The sequence below is a fragment of the Rhinopithecus bieti genome, unplaced genomic scaffold, assembly GCF_001698545.2.
Source record: "Rhinopithecus bieti isolate Rb0 unplaced genomic scaffold, ASM169854v2 scaffold_55685, whole genome shotgun sequence".
NCBI classification, from domain to species: Eukaryota; Metazoa; Chordata; class Mammalia; order Primates; family Cercopithecidae; genus Rhinopithecus; species Rhinopithecus bieti.
In genome coordinates this window covers 20,152-28,927 of record NW_016821493.1, presented here as the reverse complement: position 1 = coordinate 28,927, position 8,776 = coordinate 20,152, and the positions used below count along the sequence as shown (strand labels likewise).

Below are 8,776 nucleotides of genomic sequence, written 5' to 3'. Positions count from 1 at the left end.
GGGATATAGGGAAGGAAGGACCCGGATTTCTGGTTGCAATGATTGCATCCGTGAGTTTGAGACTCCCAGGTTACCTCTGGACTCATGAGCTGAACTGCTGGGCATTCTGGCCTGGATGTCCCTGGAGCCCCAGAACTTCCACAGGGATCATGAGCAGGGGGTCACTGCCCCAGAACAATGAGGACACCCATATGGTTTACCCTGGTTCCTCATTTATCAGAGGAAATGACGAGATTCCAAGGTCCCCTCCAGTGTCACAGGCTGGCCTGAGCCATAGGGTCCTGACCCAGCATGGCATCAAATGCCTGGAGCTCATCCTGCAGGAGCAGCCATGGAGGAGCTCCCGGCTGTGCTGGGTAGGGGGGCTGTATGGAATCTCATTCACTCTGGACAGCTGTGGTCTCTGCAGAGGCTAGGGGTCTCTGGCTCCCAAACTATCCATAACGATGCAGTCCAGCCAGAACTGGGGCCTTTTGGCTTCAAAACGTGTTCGAGTCTTTCCCCAGAGACCCATTGTCTTTTAGAAATTACCACTTAGGGAGGGTAGTGCTGCTGATAAAGCCTGGCATGCACTGAATTGTGTCCTCCCCAAAATTTATATACTAAAGTCCTGACCCTGGTTTCTCAGGATGCAGCTGTACTGTGTTTGGAGAGGATTCGTAAAGGTTAAACAAGGTCATCAGAGTGTGCCCTAATCCAGTACGACTGGTGTTCTTACAGGAACAGTTTAGGAAATAGACATGCGCAGAGGGAACAGCATGGGAGGACGCAGGAGGAAGGCAGTCATCAGCAAACCCGGCTCCATGAGACTCAGAAGAAACAACCCCACACCTTGACCTTGGACTTGCAGCCTGCAGAATTCTCAGGAAAAGTGTTTTTTGTCACTCAGTGCATGGAACTTTGTTCTGGCCCCTAGTGGACAAATACAATGGCTTTGCTGTTAACAGCCTAGTGGACAAATACAAAGGCTTTGCTGTTAACAGCCCAGACCCACGTTTCCTGCACATAAGACATGGGACTCCCTCATCCCCTCTGCCCAGGCCCAGCCCTGGTCTCCGAGCTGAGCTCACCGGGTAGGCTGCAGGCAGCAAGAGGGAGTGGGGCCTGATGGAAGGGGCGGTGCTGAGGCAGTGAGGGCGGCAGAGGGATGCTCACTTGCTCATGTGGCTCAGCTTCGTGGAAGCATCGGGAGCAGGAGTGAAGGAAGCAAGGTGACAGGGTCCACTCATGAGGAGACAGATGGGCAGGCTCCTCCACATGCTGGGGACAACTTTGGGGGCACCTGCTCCACCCACTACCACACCCTCAAACTTCCCCATACCCCGTGCAGGGTCCAGCAGCAGCCCTGATTGTATGGTATGACCTTGGTGGTCAGATCAGGCAGGCACAGCTTGACCCAGACTATGGGATCAGAATCTCTCCCCAGCAACGTGGCCATGGGGTCTCTGAACAGAGGATGAGCAACCACAGACTGCAGGGCTACTAGCAGCAGCCAAGTACACAGAGAGGCAGAGGTGGGGAGAAGGGAGCAGGTGCACAGAGAGGGGAGGGGCAGAACTGAGGCCACATAGCCCCAGGAGCAGGGCAACCTGACGGAGACCCCAAGCAGGGGTCCTGTGGGCTTTCCAATGTCTGGTCCTGCTGAGGCCTGGCTGCCCTTGTGATCATGAGCTGGCAACCTACAGTCACTACAGCCCTGTCCTTCTGGTCTCCTCTTGGGTCCTGCTTCTGCACAGCCTGTAGCCAGGCTCAGACTGGGATCTCCCATATGGACCCTAAGGCAGGCTTTCTTACACTTTCCACGGAAATTCTCCAGCTGATAGAAGAAGTGAACTCCCCAAGCTGGGGCCACATTCTCAAGTGGTCTGTAAAATTTTGCAAGGTTTGTGGTTCATCTAAAAGATTCATAATTTTGAAATGGAAATCTTGATATTTAGGGAGATTTTCACATACCCCAAAGGGCTCCTCCTTCTCCAGGGTTGGGTCAAAGTCCTGTGTCCAGAAGCCCCCTGGTCAGCAGTCCTCTTGGCTTCCCCGACCACCCAGTGTCCAGCCTGCATGGGCCCTTCAGTCCTGGAGCCATGGTGAGGCTGGGTTCCTGGGCCTGGCACCATCTAGACACCCTTTGGGGGTCCAATGATGTGCAAGCTACATCTCTAACCCCCTGACCTCTGCCTTCTCTACCTCCCTGCCCACTCCCTCATTCAGAGACACTGAGTGTCACCTCTCAGGAGTTTCCATCTTAATACAAGTTGGAAGAGAGTTTCACTTCAGGCCACTGTTTCCCACTGTGTCTTAGTCCATTCGGGCTGCTCTAAAGAAACTACTACAAACTGTATAATTTTAAACAACAGGAATCTATTTTAAACAGTTCTGGAGGCTGGGAAGTCCATATCAAGGCAGATTAGGTTTCTGGTGAGGGTCAGCTCTCTGGTTCATCGTTAGCATCTTTTGGCCAACAATGTCTCCTCTGTCCTCCCATGGTGGAAGGAGGGAGGCAGCCCTCTGGGGCCTCTTCTATAAAAGCACTAATTCCATCCATGAGGCTCTGCCCTGGTGACCTAATCACTTCTCTATACCTCCACTTCCTCATACCATCTCTTGGGGTTTAGGATTTCAACATATGAATCTTTAGGGGACACTAACTTTCAGGTCATAGCATTTGGACTTACACCATTGCCCCACCCCCGCCCCTCTAATTCTTGGGCCTTCGAACTCAGACTGAGTCACACCACTGACATTCTTGTTTCTCTAGCTTGCAGATAGCAAACCGTTGGACTTCTTGGTCTCCATAACCACCTGAGCCAATTCCTATAATCAATCTCCTCTTACATATACCCGTATATATCCTGTTGGTTCTATTTCTCTGGATAATCCTGGCTAATACACACTGCATGCACCTGTGCAATACCAAGGACCTAGCCATCCACTTGAAATGTAAAATAGAAAACACACACACACACAGACACACACACACACACAGACAGAGAGAGAGAGAGACTCTGCTGAGAGCCACCCACACAGTGCGTGTCCCCACACCAAGACCTAGTACCCTTCACCTGTCTCCATCATAAGTGCTGCCAGCCTGTCTGACAAACCGTCCTGCAAAGTTGTTGACACTGGCCGGGCTGCCTGGGGAGGCAAGGCCCTGAACATTGTGGAGAATGAGATACTGGGCCAGATGCACATGCAGGAGCTATACTCGGCTTCCAAGTCACTAGAGGGCACCTGCATCGCCAGCTGCCAAACATGATCATGGAGACGGCCATCCACATTGAGACCCTCATCATCCTGAGTGCCCCAGTAGCAACATCTTCCCCACCCAGGACCATGTGTTGACTGCCATTGCCAAGGCTGGCATTCCAGTATACGCCTGGAAGGGCAAAAGGACGAGGAGTACCCATGGTGCATCAAGCAGCCACTGTAATTCAAGGACGGGCCCTCAACATTATTCTGGAGGATGGGGGTGACTTCGCCAACCTCTTCTGCACCAATGCTGGGCATTCTAGGCACCCAAGGAGACCATACTGGGGTCCAAGCACCCCACACAGATTGCTGGTCAAGTGGATCCTTGAAAGTGCCTGCCATCAATGACAATGACTCATCCACGAAGAGCCAAGTCGACAAGCTACTTATGGCTGCTGGAGTCTGTCTCATAGGATGCATCTAGTGGACCACAACGTGATGATTGCGGCCAAGTAGCTGGTCATACCAGGCTATGGCAAATGGGCAAGAGCTGTGCCCAGGCCTGTGGGGTTTCGGGGCCCACATCATCATCACGCAAGTCGACCCATCCAACGCATCTGCAGCTGCATGGAGGGCTATGAAGGGGAACACCATGGACGAAGCGTTAGAGGTGCAACATCTTATCACCACCACGGCTGTGTCCACATCGTCCTTGGCGGCACTTTGACAGGTGAAGGATGATGCCATCATGTGTAACACTGACACTTTGATGTTGAGATCGATGTCAGTGCCTCAGCGGAGAACACTGGAGAAGGTGCCATCAAGCCAGGTGCCAGGTCTCGCGCCGGGTACTCGCTGAAGAATGGGCGCCACACCATCCTGCTGGCTGAGGGTCAGCTGGTCAGCCTAGGTTGTGCCATGGGCCACCCTGGCTTTGTGATGAGTGACTCCTTCATCAACCAGGTGACTGCACAGATTGAGCTGTGAACCCACCCAGAGAAGTACCCCATTGGGGTTCCTGTCCTGCCCAAGAAGCTGGATGAGGCAGTGGCTGAAGCCCACCTGGGCAAGTTGAACATGAAACTGACCAAGCTGACTGAGAAGCAGGCCCAGTACCTGGGGCATCTCCTCTGATGGCCCCTTCAAGGCTCATCATTACCGCTACTGAGAGCCAGGCCTGAGTTTCACCTTCCAGCTGCCGTTCTTGCCCAGGCCCTGCCTCTCCTTCTTAAGAGGAAATAGCACCGACTTTGTGATTGGTTGGTCAGCCTCCCCCATCGACACCCCAGGGCTTGTCATTCAGTTTTTGGCTTCTGCTGCACCCTCATACTATTCCAAGTGTGTCAGGGGAACTGAGAGGCCCCTCCTTAATCCCTGGTCATGGCAGAGGTATGAGGGAGACAGCCACAGGGAACCGTGAGCTCAGTGGTCTTGGAACTGCTCGTTAAGTCAGTCCTTCCTTAACCTGGATGTCAGCAGTGAAGTCACAAAGTCCATGTGCTTTACCATCTAGGCCTTCACCTGACCTGTGGACTTATACCGTGTGCTTGGTTTATAGGTTCAGTGGCTCCTTAGCCCCTGACAGAAGGAGCTGTACTGGAGGACAAGGAGGAACTGTTTCAATTTTCCTGAGAGCTTGGCTTAGTGCTGGGCCTTCTCTTAAACTTCATAACAATGAGGTTGGTACTTTCAGTCCCTGTTTCACAGGGATTAGAATACACTCTTAAGGGACAACTGAGAAAGAACAGAGAAGTGACCACCAGAGGTTGAGAGGGTCCAGAAAAGCATAAAAGCAGGCACAGATTGGCCACCGCTTTGTAACAAGAGGGTTCCTATCACAACCCTGGGTCAAAAAGAGAATAATTTGGCTTATAATGTTTATAATGTTAAAAGAAAGCAGGAAGGTAGGTTAATAAAATCTCAATGCCATTAAAAAAAAAAAAAAAAAAGAAAGAAAGAAACAGAGAGGGAGAACACAAAATGGAATGAATGTTTCAATAGATACCTGACCAGGTATGCAAATTACCCAGCACGGCACAGGCAGAAACACTAGGCAGTGCTTAAGACATGAAGTTTCCTTTTGCCCTGCTGTCTCCCTCCACATGCTGGGCCTACTCAGGGAATCCTGGTGAGACATAGAGTTCCCTTCTGCCACACTGTCTTCCTCTACATGCTGGGCCTACTCAAGGAATTCTGGTGTTCACAAAAGGGGTCAGGGGAACTGCATGAAGACCACAGCTTTGTGTAGGCCCACAAGCTTCAACACAGGCTTATGGATGTGTGGTTGTATATGTGTGCACGCAGAGGAGTCCTGCAGCCACGCCTGGTGGGAGTCTAGGGGAGGCTCCTGGCTTCAAAGAGTCCAAGCCACTAGCCCAGGCTTGGAGACCTGAGCTGAGGGATTGGAGGAAGGGACTGAGCAGCAAGCTCAGGAATAGCCCAGGCCAGCCAGGAGGACAGTCCACCCAACCAGCGCTGGTGAGGGAGCCTTGCCCCAGCCCAGAGCTGGGTCCACTGGCCAGCCAGGTGGAGGGATTCCTTCAGGCTCCAGTGATGACCTGGCAGGAGGCTGAGGACATGCTCTAGGCTGTGAGCCTCTGTGAGAGGTGGGTGGATACTTCCCCCATATCCCCACTCCTGGTTGCAGGTTCTGCGTTTGGGGACAGGAGCCAAGTGCCCAGTACAACTCTGCAGACAGCTGCTCTGCACTGACTCCTGGTCTTCCACTTAAAAGTTGTGGGATGTTAAGCAAGTTGCTATAAATTCTCAGACCTGTAATTTCCTAATCTATCCAATGTGAAGAAAGCAAGTCAAGCTCACAAAATATTAGTGAGTCTAAAACAATTCACCCGTGGTGATCAGCAGCACATCCCCAAGGAGGATAAGACAAAGTTGACAAAACTCCCCAGTGTTCTGATGTGACGTCCCCACCTCCTAGGACCAAGGGTCTAGCACAGAGTAGACGCTTAGGATGTATCAAGGCCCCATTGAGCTCTGGGAGTTCTGGCTGTGCCCACTTTAATGATAAATGATCACAGTGCTGCACTAAGGCAGCTTCACCATGAAGCAGCCATCTGGGAGGGCCTGGTGGTTCAGCTCCCGACTGCGGAAGGGGGCAGCCTGGGGAACTGTACAGGGCTCTGGGCTAGAGTCAGAAGACTCAGCTGCTAAAGCCCAGCCCAGCCCTCCTACACTTTCCTACACTTCAACCCACCTGATGCCTCCTCTCACAGAGGCTCGAGCCTCTGGTGGTGGGTGCGGGGTGGGGGATCTAAGGGCTCACCTTGTCACTAGGCAATCCCTGTCCCAATCACCTCCATGCCTCTTTGCTAGGGCTTGTGGGTTGACAGTTGGAGTTTCAGGACCCCAGGAAAAGTGCCTTAAATAACATTTTCCTGCAAATGAATAGCCATTTATTTTCCCATTGATTGGAGATGTTCGCTGTAGCACATCCTATGTGGGTCTGGTTCCTGCCTTTATTCTCTCCCTCACTGTAGTGCTCCCCAGAGGACTCCCTAACAAAATAAACCTTTTACATGTACATTTTCCTCTCCAGTCTGTTTCCAAGCCTCCGTAAGAGGTTCAGCTAATACACGTGTGCAGACCAGGTGTGCACATTTGCCTCCAAAAGTCCCACCAGGGTCTTGCCATCAAGGGAGCCTTCCCTAGTAGGTTGGGAAAACCAGTAGGAGAGCTAAAGCTCCAGGGTCCTTGCCCTCAGTAATTGGCACCCTAGCAGGGACTGGACATTGTCCACAAATCTATCCCCAACTCTTTCTTGGATACACAGCTTTGTAGCCTCCCCTGCAGCTCAGCAGGCTGTGTCTGAGCTCATGGCAGTGGTAGGTGCACATGCCTGTCACCCAGCCTAGCCCTGCTCCTTCTGTCTGGCTGACTAGAAGCTGATCTCAAAAGAATGCTCTTGCCTAGCAGAGCTTCCCCTGCATATTGAGGTCCCTGAATGACCAGTGGAGGCCTGCAGTACCCCTGGAGGTCTGGACCTTCTCTGTGCCATCCCAGGGGTGAGAAGTGCCCTGGCTTCGTGTGAGCTTGGTTGTTCCATGTGGGGCTACCTGTAACCTCACCTGCTCTGGCTCTTTCCAGCTCTACAGGGGTGCTTTACGTGACATCCATTGGACTCTCATAAATGTGTGTTCTTATCGTTCTGGTCTAAAATAAGGAATAAAAATTGCCCGCCGTGTTCCCTTTTGTGCACTTCTGTTTTGGGCAGCTCTGATGTGAGACTTGTTTTCTAAAAGTATCCTGCTCCTCCGAAGGAGGGGGCAGTGGAATAAAGACAGCCCAGGCTAGAAGCAGCTAGTGGGTGCCTCTCAGGCATCAAAAGAGTTAGTAAATACCAGCACTTCAAATAGATCCTCTAAGACAGCACGCTGAAATTCACCAGAGACGTGATGAGAATCACAGACAGCAGAGGAGAGGGAGCCTGCCGAGCTGGGACCCCCAAGGAGCCACAAAGGGCTCCGTAACACAGGGAAGAAGTAAGTGAGTGAGAGAACGCTGAAATTTCACACGTCCACCATGGACCTTTGCAATCCTAGCCACAGGGAGCCCCCTCGTCGCTCCCAGGCCTCCAGATGAACACAGGGAGCCTGCTGGAGACGGTGCAGAGGCACTGCTCAAGCCTGCATGGATCCCACAGGCTTTTCATCCCTGATCTGCCTGGTGCAGCCGCTGCTGCCTGCCATGGAGGGGAACTGGGCACTTTCATGTGCCCCAAAGACAGATACTGCAGCTGTGGTAAAGAGGAGTGGGTAGAGGATACTCTGCATGGCTTCCCTCTGCTGCTCCTCTCTGCCAAAGGAGACTTGCCTGCTTTGGTGACAGGCTGCCAGTGCCAACACCCACCCCTGCCTGAGCATGACAGCCACAGCTCAGTGTTCTTCTGAGAGCCCAATCCGCAGAGGCTGCCCATTAGCCCTTGCCACCACAGGCTTGCCTCTGCTGCCCCAGGCCAGGGAGGGAGCAGGAAGTTCAGGTACCTTCCTGAGCTCCTAACAGCAAAATCCAGCTTTGGGAGAGAAGTGTGAGTGGGCCATGAGCCCAACAACTGCCATCGCTCATTGCCCCAGCTGAAGGGTCCTGCCTTCCTGAGTGAAAGGTGCACAGCACAGCCACCCTGCTATGCCTGAACATTGCAGCTGTGGCCTGGAGCCCTTTGGAATGCCCAGCCCCCACAGTCCTGTGATCTGTTCTTGGGCTCCAGGGGACCAGCCCACCCCTCCCTATCACAAGCAGCACCTGAACTCTGGGCTGATTGGATCCCGGTCCAGCCACATCAGAACTCCTACATGCCATCTAGTGGGTCACTGAGACGTGTGGGAGTTTGGGAATTACATAGCCCAGTCCAACATTGCTGGCACCTGACTCCTCCTTAGGCCTGAGTTTGGGCCCACCCAAGCAGCCAACACCACCATGATGACTCCCACCCACATGGCTGATAGGCAGAGCCGTTCCCCGTCTCCCCGTGAGGCAGTGGGATTACCACATGGAGAACATCACCACACTGGTGAGCCGTACAACTGCCAGCATTGGGCTGAATGAAGACCTTCCACCCTGAAGCCATTCCTGC

General features: G+C 52.8%; 1 pseudogene; it reads left to right on the top strand.

Annotated features, from left to right (window-relative positions):
* Positions 1-4,354, top strand: part of LOC108520835 (adenosylhomocysteinase-like) — a 10,499-nt pseudogene extending 6,145 nt beyond the window's left edge.
* The last annotated feature ends 4,422 nt before the right edge of the window (positions 4,355-8,776 follow it).